Raw genomic sequence first — 12,569 nt, 5'->3', positions numbered from 1 at the left:
TCCATGGGTTTGATGTTCTACATTTATTTTTTGAAGTATTTATTTGTGTCTTTTGTCCTATTTTCTATCTTTTTTAAAAATTTAAGAACCCTTTAAAATTTCAGAATATCAATCATTTGTGTAGCATAAGTTATAAATATCTTTCCTGGTTTTGCACACATTATGTTAATTTTATTATCTTTTAAAAATATACATAATTTAGTCTGTATGAAGTCAAAACACACTCCTTCATGGACATATTTAGGTACTTATTTAGGAAGTCTACCACCAATCCAAGATTCTAAAAGTATTCACCTGATTTCTGTCTAGGCCAGTTTTTTTCTTTATTTTTTGTAGCATAATAACTATTGTTATTTTATTATTCCATGATTGACTGTAATGCAAGGTAAGAGATAAAATTCAAATTTAATTGTTAAAAAATTATTAACCTGGTAATTCTTGGAACAATTGGTCAAGAACTGCAGTGGGACCTGGGAATGCTGTCCGCCACGTAAAGGTGTGTGTCCTGGTCCATAGGCCTGTCCATGCACTAACGCTTTCCTGGGAGTAGGACATCACCTTGAGCAGAAGTACCAAAATCGTGGTCAAGTTCTCATGTGGCATAAACAGCATTTTATATCAGCATGGCATATATCTATCTAGAAACTTTACTCCAGTGTGGAACTATGGGCTCACCTTGCTTGTAACTACTAATCTTGAGCTCATGAAATACTGAAATAACATGGTGGAACAACTAAAGCATTGGCTATACAAGCTTTCAGTTCAGAAACTGATTGGAATCATCTCAACAACTGAAAGTGATGAGGTCCTTGAAAGACGGCAGTTTGACCCTAAATGCGATGAGACTGCAAAAGATCATCTTGGGCCCAGAGGATAGTCTCAGAAAACTCTCCACGATGAAATCTGTTTAGTAATCAGATAGATCACAGCTACAGTGACATTTCTGCCACTGGTGGAAGTTTGTTCTTTTGATCTACTGATTTATACAGATATTTGGCTGTATCTGAAAAACTGGGAAGAGGAATGACCTTGTTCGTTTGATCTACTGGTTTATACAAAGATTTGCTTGTACCTGAAAAATAGGAAGAGGAATGACCAATTCTGAGGAAGTCTCTTTCTGCATTTACTACCTAGTGCACAAAGTAAACAGCATGGTGGCCTACCCAGTTCCTGTCAATGACTGAGGATGAGATGGAGAAAATAATATAACTGTAATTTTCAAATGTGATTTTCCTGAAACCAACTCAACCATAGTTGTTGTTTTATTTCACCGGTTAATTTTTAGATGGGAAAAAACAACATTGTACTTTACTAAACTGCGTGTAATTTTCTGTTCTTTGATACCTGTTTGATCTACCTTAGAGTCAATATAATGAATTGATTGCACATTGTTGAAAAAGAACTGGTAGATTTTTGTCAGCATTGTAATGTTACTTCCTTTGGTGGTAGTAACTGTAGATGAAAAAACTTGCTATAAAGCTAAATGTTTTCTTAAATGAGACATTTTTTACTAAGTAGCTTTACTCAGTACAGGTAGAGCAATATATAAATATAAAATACAACAACAGAAGTCTGAATACTCAGAATTTTTGTTTAGATCCTAAAACTAGTAATTCATAAGCTGTGAAATGTTCTGGTAGGTGTTTTTGTTATTTATTTCACTGTATAGTTTCCATATTGAATGAAGTTTCAATTATTAGATTTTAATTTGTGTAACTTGAATCTCTGAAGCAGTGGATATTTATGCCATTTAATTTCTTGTGATACAGAACTCTTAAAATTTTTGTATTTGTGTGTTTTATAAAATTAAGCTTTACATAAAAATGAAGAAACAAAGTTAAAGTTTCTGTAAGTTTAAAAAAAGTTTTAAAATAAAACTGGTTAACCATGTGGGACCAGGGACTCTGTCTCAAGACCTGACGCAATGTGCAGCACATGGTGGACTCTAAACACTTCTGAAAGAATGAATGAAAAATAGCACATCTAGCACCTAATGGCTCCCTACAACGGTATACAGGAGTCACAGACTTGCAGGTTTACAGTAATCTGATAACTATTTGATTACAGAATGAATTCTGAGAGATCTATAGTATTCAGTTCAAGAAAAAAAGAAGAAATGTTTAAAAATATAGAATCTAGATACTATACGGATTTTTTTTGGAATTTATTATTTTTATTATACTTTAAGTTCTAGGGTACATGTGCACAATATGCAGGTTTGTTACATATGTATACATGTGCCATGTTGGTGTGCTGCACCCATTAAGTCATCATTTACATTAGGTATATCTCCTAATGCTATCCCTCCCCCCTCCCCCCTACCCCTCCCCACAATAGGACCCAGTGTGTGATGTTCCCCTTCCTGTGTCCAAGTGATCTCATTGTTCAATTCCCACCTGTGAGTGAGAAGATGCGGTATTTGGTTTTCTGTTTTTGTGATAGCTTGCTGAGAATGATGGTTTCTGGCTGCATCCATGTCCCCACAAAGGACACGAACTCATCCTTTTTTATGGCTGCATAGTATTCCATGGTGTACATGTGCCACATTTTCTTAATCCAGTCTGTCACTAATGGACATTTGGGTTGATTCCAAGTCTTTACTATTGTGAGTAGTGCCGCAATAAACATACGTGTGCATGTGTCTTTACAGCAGCATGACTTATAATCCTTTGGGTATATACCCAGTAATGGGATGGCTGGGTCACATGGTATTTCTAGTTCTAGATCCTTGAGGAATCGCCACACTGTTTTCCATAATGGTTGAACTAGTTTACAGTCCCAACCGTGTAAAAGTGTTCCTATTTCTCCACATCCTCTCCAGCACCTGTTGTTTCCTGATTTTTTAATGATTGCCATTCTAACTGGTGTGAGATGGCATCTCATTGTGGTTTTGATTTGCATTTCTCTGATGGCAAGTGATGAGCATTTTTTTCATGTGTCTGTTGGCTGTATGAATGTCTTGTTTTGACAAGTGTCTGTTCATATCCTTTGTCCACTTTTTGATGGGGTTTCCTTTTTTTTTTTCTTGTAAATTTGATTGAGTTCTTTATAGGTTCTGGATATTAGCCCTTTGTGAGATGAGTAGATTGCAAAAATTTTCTCCCATTGTGTAGGTTGCCTGTTCACTCTGATGGTAGTTTCTTCTGCTGTGCAGAAGTTCTTTAGTTTAATTTAGATCCCATTTGCCAATTTTGGCTTTTGTTGCCATTGCTTTTGGTGTTTTAGACAGGAAGTCTTTACCCATGCCTATGTCCTTAATGGTATTACCTAGGTTTTCTTCTAGGAGTATATGGATTTTAAAGGCTTTTTTAAAAAATAAAAAGACACATCACATTTATTCTAAACAAGAACATGGAAAGGGGAAAAGCTGAGTGAAACATGTAGGTCGAAATTCTAATCTTCTAATTTATTGTTTTATAATCTGAATTTAGTTACTGATCTTCTAGACTTGGTTTTTTTTTTTTCCCCCCATCTTTAATGTGGGAATAAAGCGTTTTTTCAGGAACGTCCTGGGAACTACATGTTAATATATACAAAACACTTAATACAGTGTCTGTTAGAATAGCTCTTGTATTAATTCTAATTGTACTTTCCAATGCTTCTCTAAGCATTCTTCTAGGGTTTTGGGAATTTGAGAGTGCTGTCATTATGTGACAGCATGTAAGTTTCAAAATTTGTGTTCCTTATATCAACTTTAATATGTGGGTCATTTTAAACTCTCGGTGTTTACTACTTCTCTCATCTATCATGATAGACCAAGTGTAGAATTAGGTTGAATGAAATGCAGACTACAAAGTTTCAGGTCGTTGGATTAAACATGTTGTTTTGCAAATTACTCTACTACTAACGAAGTTGTGAGGAATCCTGTGCAACACCCCCACACTGCTACAGATGGGTATGTCTGATGCTCCAATTAAACAAATGCATATTTTCTCCAATATGTGGATAGTTAGCAATGTTTAAATATGGCTTTTGAATTGCCCCTTTTCAATGAGGCAGTTATATGTTCACAAGTTCACATAAACTAAGATGTTCACATGATACTTTGTTGCCCAGGGAAAATGCTAAATGAATTGCTAAATGATCTGAAGTATAACAAAAATCAAAAGAAACTAATTGTGTGCCTACTGGATAGCTGTGATACAGTCACTGTTGAGAACATGTGCCAAAGAAATAAATTACACACTAAAGCGATTCCTCTTGTTCTTCTCCGTAGACAGATGGACCAGTTGATATTACCCTACAAAAAGCATATTGTGATTAGGAACAAACAATATTCTTACACCCTTTTTCTAAAAGGCTCAACACGGTTTTTACATAAAATAAAAATCTCTAACAAATTAATGAAACACAGAAAAGAATATCATAAGGAGTTAAAAACAAAAACTGACAATTTCTGTCACTCTTCTTGCTGTAGATGTCAGCTGTTAAACTTTCAAAAAGGAAACTTGACAAGATTAAGTGCTGCCAGAAATAACTTAGACAAACCAATCAGGGCTTCTGCACATTTTACAAAAACATCCACTCCCAAGCAAAACGCTGAGGCAACCTAGTTTTCATCTTCTGCTGCATTTCCTTCCTTTTCAACAATGTGTGCTTTCCATACAAATGCTTAGAACTTACTTCTGTTGGTAAACAAAGGTAATTTGTTCTACTTTGATTTAAATCAAGTTTTCCACTGAAACCTGCATGTGTTTGCATTTTGAGATTAACAAATTAAGATCTGAATAAAAGCTACCATCTCAAATGCTTGAATGCTGGACTTGAAAAAAGTATTTATAAATGTTTTTGTTATTCTTTATTTTCTTTAGCTATAATTTGAAATAGTGGAGAATTTAAAAGTATACTCAAAAATATATTAACATATTTACTCATTATTAATGAGCATGATTGTTTTCCTGATAATCCTTAAAATGTTAATATATGTTATACCAATACATGATATTTGTCAATCTTTTTTTCATGCACACATGATACTAATGTTTTAAGGGTCATCAAAAAATAGTCAATTTTTTTTTTTCACATTCAAATACCTATTTAAAATCGGGATTATTTGGTCCCAACTTAAAGTTATTCCAACTGGATTATCTGCAGGTAATTATTGCACACAACTAACTGGAAGAACACTTAAATAAAGAACCGTACAGGTGAATAGTATTCATAGCATGAGATCATACAGTAGTCCGTATTATCCTCGTATCAGCTTAAGACTAATGTTTATGTATAAAGTTTCAAAAAGTGAATTTGACCTTTCATTTTGATGTCTATCTCCTACCACATTTGACACAATGTCTCGCACATAATAGGACAACCATTTGTTGAATGGATTGATGAGTGAATGAAGAAAACACAATAAGCCCCGCCACTTTCACAATCTTCGGTCTAAGCTAACCAATATGACCCATTCTCTTATTCTATACTGTATCATTTGATAACTAGATATTTGCCAGTACAGGACATCAACTTCAAGTGTCAACAGGCAATTTCATGTACTTTTATTCAGAAAAGCAATATAGAAACTATGTTTCTTTAATATACTGTAATTTTAGCTAAAATCGGTATAACGTGTTTTTTTTTTTTTTTTTTTTTTTTTTTTGAGACGGAGTCTTGCTCTGTAGCCCGGGCTGGAGTACAGTGGCCGGATCTCTCAGCTCACTGCAAGCTCCGCCTCCTGGGTTTACGCCATTCTCCTGCCTCAGCCTCCGGAGTAGCTGGGACTACAGGCGCCCGCCACCTCACCCGGCTAGTTTTTTGTATTTTTAGTAGAGACGGGGTTTCACGGTGTTAGCCAGGATGGACTCGATCTCCTGACCTCGTGATCCACCCGTCTCGGCCTCCCAAAGTGCTGGGATTACAGGCTTGAACCACCGCGCCCAGCCTTTTTTTTTTTTTTTTTTTGGATTTTTTTAATTTACTTTTTAAATAATTAGTTATCCATTCCTAAAAGTTAATGGAAAATTTTTTATTTATTTATTTATTTATTTATTATTATTATACTTTAAGTTCTAGGGTACATGTGCATAACGTGCAGGTTTATTACATATGTATACTTGTGCCATGTTGGTGTGCTGCACCCATCAACTCGTCAGCACCCATCAACTCGTCATTTACATCAGATATAACTCCCAATGCAATCCCTCCCCCCTCCCCCCTCCCCATGATAGGCCCCGGTGTGTGATGTTCCCCTTCCCGAGTCCAAGTGATCTCATTGTTCAGTTCCCACCTATGAGTGAGAACATGCGGTGTTTGGTTTTCTGTTCTTGTGATAGTTTGCTGAGAATGATGGTTTCCAGCTGCATCCATGTCCCTACAAAGGACACAAACTCATCCTTTTTTATGGCTGCATAGTATTCCATGGTGTATATGTGCCACATTTTCTTAATCCAATCTGTCACTGATGGACATTTGGGTTGATTTCAAGTCTTTGCTATTGTGAATAGTGCCGCAATAAACATACGTGTGCATGTGTCTTTATAGCAGCATAATTTATAATCCTTTGGGTATATACCCAGTAATGGGATGGCTGGGTCATATGGTACATCTAGTTCTAGATCCTTGAGGAATCGCCATACTGTTTTCCATAATGGTTGAACTAGTTTACAATCCCACCAACGGTGTAAAAGTGTTCCTATTTCTCCACATTATCTCCAGCACCTGTTGTTTCCTGACTTTTTAATGATTGCCATTCTAACTGGTGTGAGATGGTATCTCATTGTGGTTTTGATTTGCATATCTCTGATGGCCAGTGATGATGAGCATTTTTTCATGTGTCTGTTGGCTGTATGAATGTCTTCTTTTGAGAAATGTCTGTTCATATCCTTTGCCCACTTTTTGATGGGGTTGTTTTTTTCTTGTAAATTTGTTTGAGTTCTTTGTAGGTTCTGGATATTAGCCCTTTGTCAGATGAGTAGACTGCAAAAATTTTCTCCCATTCTGTAGGTTGCCTGTTCGCTCTGATGGTAGTTTCTTCTGCTGTGCAGAAGCTCTTTAGTTTAATGAGATCCCATTTGTCAATTTTGGCTTTTGCTGCCGTTGCTTTTGGTGTTTTAGACATGAAGTCTTTGCCCAGCATGGTACTGGTACCAAAACAGAGATATAGACCAATGGAACAGAACAGAGTCCTCAGAAATAATACCACACATCTACAGCCAACTGATCTTTGACAAACCTGAGAGAAACAATAAATGGGGAAAGGATTCCCTATTTAATAAATGGTGCTGGGAAAATTGGCTAGCCATAAGTAGAAAGCTGAAACTGGATCCTTTCCTTACTCCTTATACGAAAATTAATTCAAGATGGATTAGAGACTTAAATGTTAGACCTAATACCATAAAAATCCTAGAGGAAAACCTAGGTAGTACCATTCAGGACATAGGCATGGGTATAACGTGTTTTTAATATTCATTCTTTTTTTTTTTTTTTACTTGAGCCTAACCATACAAACCTAAAACCAAACTTTTAAAAAGTGGGACTTTCTTTGTTTCAACAATATGTTGGAAACTGAGCTGTAATTAAGTGAACTTTCTTCCCCATTTAGAGATAGTCAGTAAAATAAACAAGAATTATTAATAATTGAGATTAAAATGTGCTTGTCTAGATGTGTGTGTGTGTATATACATATGTATGTATGTATGTATGTATGTATTGGGCAGGTATTGCCATAAAAGTTACTTTTGAGGAAAGGATTCTCAGCACATATATTAAAGTACATTTCAACTGAATTCTTATTTCTTTTGTGGTTTTCTTTACCATGAGCCATGTAAGAATTCTGATCAAGGTGCTTGGTGATATGGTGCTGAATCCCCAAGCCCCAGGACAACGTTGGTAAGACTTTCTAATGCCCAAATAAAGACAGTGGCTTATGGTCTCTATTATGTCAGTTACATAGGAGTCCAGAAGAGCTGCCTTTGTTGGTATCTCTGGTCTCAGCTGCCTTCCCTACTGTTCTCTCTTCATGCTGTGATGAGCACTGTGTGTCTTACCACTCTCCAATAAGCCTCAGTGTGTGATGTTCCCCTCCGTGTCCATGTGTTCTCATTGTTCAACTCCCACTTATGAATGAGAACATGCAATGTTTGGTTTTATGTTCTTGTGTTAGTTTGCTTAGAACCATGGTTTCCAGCCTCATCCATGTCCCTGCGAAGGACATCAACTGTTCACAATAGCAAAGACTCGGGGCCAACCCAAATGCCCATCGATGATAGAGTGGATAAAGAAAATGTGGCACATACACACCATGGATTACTACGTGGCCACTGATTTTTTCATAAGGGTGCCGGAAAAAAAAAATTTAATGGGGAAAGAGCAGTCTTCTCAACAAATGGTTTTCAAACAAGTGAATGATTTCAAACTTGGCTGCCTCCATGCCTCAGCAGCAGGCCTGGCCCGAGCCTTGATACTCCACATTTATAGGGACCATTTGTGGTCCGAACCCTGGTGCCTACACCAGGACTCCTACACTGGCCTCTGTGGAGGGCTCTCATTCTTCTCGTGGGTAACGATACTGTAGGCGAAGTCACCCAGCACCGAGTCCATGGTGACGGTCAAAGAGGATCTGAACCCGGAACTGCCAGAGAAACTGGAGAGTTTAATTTTGTTTCAAAGAAAGTAAAGGTACCAAATTCAGCCACAGGAAGGACCTATTTCCTCTACAGAAGCAACCACACTTCTGGAGATGACTGTGGATTGAAATCCGTCCCCGGGAAAACCTAGGAGCAATGTGTTGAAGATCGCATGGCCAAATGATAGACACATCTTGGTCCACCGAGTCAACACTGAAGAGGGGTAGCATCATCCAGAAACACTTGGTTTGAACAGGTTCAAACTAACACTGGGGAAAATTAGTGAAATTGTGAGATATTGTCAATTCTGACTGTTTTCCGTCACATTCTTGCAGTTGAAATCTAGGTCGGTGATTGATAATTTTGCCAAGGTCCTTCAGGCCACTGCCCCGGCCTCCTGGACTGACAAATACAAATAAGGAATGGAACCTATAAAAGGAAAATATATTTCTGGGAACTTTGTGGTCGGGATCTGGCTACTAAGCTGTGGATGGAAACTGTAACTCAGAAGGTGGTGCCTCACCCAGGGACCTAGGCAGAAGAGTTCCCTACTGCAGTGCATCCACACAAATCTGCCCTGATATAGTCACATGTGGACAATGGGTGATAGCATGGCACTGCTTTGATTCACTACAATTCTTGTAAGACCAGGTAGGACCTGTGGTTGGACGTCATGGTCGTTTTTTCTCTGGCTGTCATTAGCTGTTTCCATTTCCCCAGCACACTGTACAAATGTCATGCCTTTCTATTCATTCACTGACCAGGGCAAAGTCAGATCACAGTTTCATTGAACTTGATCTCCCAGGTGATGGCTCTCAACTGAGCACAGCCCTTGGCTGAAAAGTACTGCCATGTCCAATGTAGCATCCCCTTCTGGAAACAGCATGTGTTCAAGCAACTAGTCTATGATTTGATAGAGAGATTCATTCCCAAACTCAAGGTGGGAAAACTCAGAACCCTCCCATTCCCCACTGTAGATCTAATAGTATTAGCTGAGGTTTTTACTGCAAATGCATCACAGCTCAATTTCTCCCTTTCCTGGTCTTACTTCCTTCCCAGTGCTATAAGAACAGATACCAAGAACCCATTTCAAATTCATGCAGGCAAAGCTGTTTTATAGCCCGCATCCCAGAGAGTCCGACCTAAGCAGACATGAAGCACAAATAGACTGGAGTAGGGGGTTTAAATACAAGAGCTGAAGGTAGCATCAGGCATGGCCTGGCCCTGTCAACTACTACCTGTGTGATTTTGTTCCAAGCTATTTAACCTCAGTATGCCTCAGTTTCCACGACTGCAAAATGGAAATATTAATAGCACCTTGCTAATTGAATTATGAGGATTATATGATATAACAACCAAAAATAATGTAAAAATGTCCTGGTCCATGGCAAGAAGTATAATTGCTTAATTAAATGAGTTAATAAAATAGAGTAGAAGAAATCTGTTTTTTCTGTCCTGCTTTGTCCTCTGTCTCTCATCTTTCTTTGCCTCGGGGAGAATTCATTTTCTATTTCTATTTATACTTTTATATCATTAGCCCTTGATATTCAGTTAATATCTTTATATACTTTCCTTTGATTACCACCAAAGACAGAACAAGTGGGAGGGGAACTTGCTATTGAAATAATCCTCCAAAAGGATACAATAAAAAGCATTTATTCATTCAGTTCAGAATACCACTCTTTATAAATTATTTCTTCGTAATTGTCTCTTTATTCCACAGACATATAAAGAACACTCTAATGCTATAGAAAAAGAATCAACATGTATTTCTTCTTCACCATTGAAAAATAACCCAATAATGTGTCATGAATCTAAAAACAACCATGTCTTTCATTTGCATTAGTTCTCAACGAGGGGAAATTTTGCCACCCCACTCCAAGGGAACATTCAGCAATGGCTGGAAACAATCTGAGCTGTTGGACTAGGGGGAAGGTGCTACTGGCACCTAGTAAGTAGAGGCCAGGGATTTTGCTCAACATCCTACAATGCTTGGGATAGTCCCCTCACAATAAAGAGCCATTCTGCCCCAAAGGTCAATAGTGCCAAGGTTGAGAAACTGACCTACATGGAGCATCTGCATAATTTGTTTACTCCCTATGAATTTTGAAGAAATTTATTCACTTTGATGACTATCTTTTAAAAATGAAAGGATATGCTGACAACATATTGAACATAATTATGTCAGAATTTTGATTATCAAAATGTTAATGGCTCCAGTCCGATGTTAATATTGCCCTTCTGTCTAGCCGAACAGGTTTTCTGTCTTTTTCCTTTCCTTAAATGCAGGGTAATCCCTTAAATTGTCGATTCTTATCTGCTATGTGCTGTGCAAGCAGAGATTTGAGTTGATTTGAATTACATGGACACACAAGTTGGAATGGAGAGAGAACCTCGCTTGACTTGATAGTGTCGTATGTACAGTCTGAAATGTCAAGAAAATCTGAAATGTCAAGAATATAAATACTTTTCAAAGACAAGCATCAAAAGCCTTCTTGATCACCTCTTAAAATGCCAATCATGTATTGCCCCACTTGAGCTGTTATGATGTTGTGATATGGCTGAATAGAAAAGATACTGGGAATGTTCTAACTTGGTCAGAGGTTATATGTAAAAACCTTTATGGATGCTCTGGACTCATCCTTGAGACAGGGCATCCTATGGTGTCCCTGGGCATTATTAGCTTAATAAAATTACCCTAAGACTCAATAATTATTTTGGAATCAGTCTTAAGATAGGGCATCCTATCTCAGAAGATATTATCACCTAGCCTATCCCAGATCACCTAGGTATTACATCCCGCATGCATTAGTTGTTTATCCTGATGCTCTTCCTCCCCTTGCACCCCTAACAGGCTCCAATGTGTGTTGTTCCCCTCCCTGTGTCCACGTATTCTCATTGTTCAGTTCAATTCTTATTTTATCTTGGTTTTTATTTAATCTAAGAAAAGCTGATCAAGGACTTTAAGCAAGAGCATGAAATCCCTGGGCAGTATTTGTTTCATAAAACTATCCTAAGACTCAATAATTCTTCTGGACTCAGTGTTGAGACAGGGCATACTTAGGCATAAACCAAGTTATCCTAAGAATCAACAATTCTTTTGGTTTCTGCCTTCTCTATTATAAGCTGGGTGTCTAAGAGATAGAGACAGTATATGGTGGTAGAGGGACAGGATATCCCAGTGCCAGGAAAAACAGGCACAGGGATTTTATCTACGATGGTAGAATTTGGGGAGATTGAATAGTCCTTAATCAAATTAGAGCATAGCATTTTGTAGGTGAAGAAAATGAGATGCATCTACCCCTTCAGTCAAAAATTAATAGTTCAATTCTAACAAGAATTTTAATTTAATTTTATGTTCTGGGGTACATGTGCAGGATGTACAGGTTTGTTTCATAGGTAAACCAGTGCCATGGTGGTTTGCTACACCTATCAACCTATAACCTAGGTATTAGGCTCTGGAAGTATTAGCTATTTATTCTGATGCTCTTCTTCCCCTGGTGCCTCCAACAGGCTCCAGTGTGTGTTGTTCCCCTTCCTGTGTCTGTGTGTTCTCAGTGTTCAATTCAATTCCTGTTTTATCTTGATTTTTTTCAATCTAAGAGAAGCCAGTCAAGGACTTTAAACAAGAGGTGGGCAGTAGCGGAAGATGGATAATTTGACTTGAGTTTTATTTTCCAAGAATATGGTAAATAAGCCCATGATGAAAAGCTGGAGGAAAACAGGACTGGAGTAATCCTAATAAGTGATCGAGATTCAAACTCAAGTAGCTGCAGAAGTGGAAAAGAAATAGATTGGGAAATTATAGAATTAGAATGTATAGGTCTTGGCAATCAATCAAACGTAGAAAGTGGAGAAAAAGAATGGGTATGGAATGTGAGGAGGAGATGAGGCTGAGACTGGCTAAAGAGGCAAGAGGTAATGCCACTTATTAAACAAAAATTGGAATCGGCCTAAGGACTGAAGGGAAAATGACAAGTTGAACAGAGATGTTGATGCAGAGATGAC

At 37.6% G+C, this 12,569-nt stretch overlaps 1 pseudogene; it reads left to right on the top strand.

The window, feature by feature from the left end:
• Positions 1-365: 365 nt before the first annotated feature.
• Positions 366-1,027, top strand: LOC144337767 (mitotic spindle assembly checkpoint protein MAD2A pseudogene; annotated as a pseudogene).
• The last annotated feature ends 11,542 nt before the right edge of the window (positions 1,028-12,569 follow it).

Source organism: Macaca mulatta, chromosome 20 (assembly GCF_049350105.2).
Source record: "Macaca mulatta isolate MMU2019108-1 chromosome 20, T2T-MMU8v2.0, whole genome shotgun sequence".
Taxonomy (NCBI): domain Eukaryota; kingdom Metazoa; phylum Chordata; class Mammalia; order Primates; family Cercopithecidae; genus Macaca; species Macaca mulatta.
This window is presented reverse-complemented; position numbering and strand designations above follow the sequence as displayed.